Source organism: Propithecus coquereli, unplaced genomic scaffold (genome assembly GCF_000956105.1).
Source record: "Propithecus coquereli isolate 6110/MARCELLA unplaced genomic scaffold, Pcoq_1.0 Scaffold296, whole genome shotgun sequence".
NCBI lineage: Eukaryota > Metazoa > Chordata > Mammalia > Primates > Indriidae > Propithecus > Propithecus coquereli.
The window spans coordinates 759,946-761,648 of NW_012148574.1; positions in this window are offsets into that span (position 1 = coordinate 759,946).

A 1,703-nucleotide genomic window follows, 5' to 3' on the forward strand; every position below is an offset into this window, starting at 1 on the left:
GGCAACACAGTGAGACTCTGTCTCAAAAAAAAAAAAAAAAGAATCTTGCCCGAAGTTGTGGCGCCCAGTGGTGGAAGAGGTGGGATTTGAATTCAGTCCTATCACCCGACGGTGTCGCTCCAGACGACACTTGCCCAACTGGAACAGGGTCCTTTCACATGTGAGCCAAGCCTGATGGTCAAAATCCCCAAAAATTCAAACTGGAAGGATGAAAATCTTTTTCGCTTTTCTAGTTTATCCTTAAATAATAGCCCTTTCAACTATTCTGAAGATTCATTTATCCGTCCACTCATGCATCTGCCTGCTAATGTACCGAGTGTGCCTACTATGTGTCGGGCACTTCTTGGGACCTTCTTGGGTTCCAGTATGACTTTCTGTGACATGTGGGGGTCAGACTAGCCCACAGACTCCAAGTCCCAATGCTTATGTGTCAGGTACCGTTGGGACTTTTGAAGAAGTCCAGCACTTGGGGATTTATCTTGGGCAGTGCTAGGTCCAGACTGGATTGATGCCAACAGAATACTAAAACTGCTCTTATGAATACAGTATTGATTTGTTGCACCAGCAGGTGGACACCCTATACCTGCACGATCCATCATCTTTACAGTTCCCAGCTGCTCAGATGGGTTCACCTGATTTTCCAGGTGGGCCGTTTCAGGCAGAGAGAGGTCACACGGTTTGCCTGAGGCTGTGGCATGGGATTGACGAGAGCTATGTGCCAGTTCTCTTAAGTCCCCTTAGCAACTGGCAAAAGCTATGTGGGCCAGTGCCTGCCCTGCAGTTCTGCAATAGGAGACACTTGGGAAGCGCTGGGTGGGGCATCTGTTGGTCCCATTTGACAATGGAAATGAAAAGCATACATTGGTTTAATATCTGTCAGCAGGCGCTATCCTCCAGCCCGGAGGCAACGTGCTGGGGAAGCCGAGGGGACAGTGAGACCAGTCCCCCCTTGGAGGAGTCCACCGTCTCCAGGGAGATGGAAATGCAGACGGATGATAGGATGTTGTGGAAGGTGCTGGAAATAAGGCATGAGCAAAGTGCCCAGGGAACCCAAAGGTGAGAGTAACTATCTTTGCCCACACACAGCTGGGGAAGTTGTGAAATAAATACTCACTGGAGGCAGGCAAGTGACAGAGCTGTGTCTACTGTCACCCGACAGTCCCTTTATGAAATGGTAGTCACATCTTTTTAAGGCTTGCTGGTCAAAGCGAAGGTTTACCTGGCAGCCAGAGACCCCAGAATTTCTCAGATCCCATATGGGGTCTACAAAGGCCCTGAGAAGCTGACGTTCGGAAAAGGTACATTTATTCCTCTCCCCAGCCCAGCGCCATCTTTGAGGTGCTCTCTGCCTCCACCCACCACCCCCTGGCTGCTACCCTCCCTGCCGCCCCCTAAATTTTCTGAGGTCATCAGCGGTCCATCGCAGTCCCTCCCGTCCCTGCCTCTGACCCGCGCCCGACTCTGCGGTGCACACGTGAGTGGAACTGTCTGTTCTCTGCTGACCCTGTGCGGAGCTGTCTCCCCAGACCCTCCTGTGGCCCCGTGGCCTCTTCTGTGGGTGGTGGCGAGTGCAGGAAGGGACCGCCATGTGGCTGCGTGTTCTTGGATGGCGCGCGGGGATGCCGAGGGCTTTGCCCAACGTCACGTAGCAGCGACTGAGAGCGGGAACCGAACGCAGGCTCCCTGCCTCCGCTTCCAGGGCT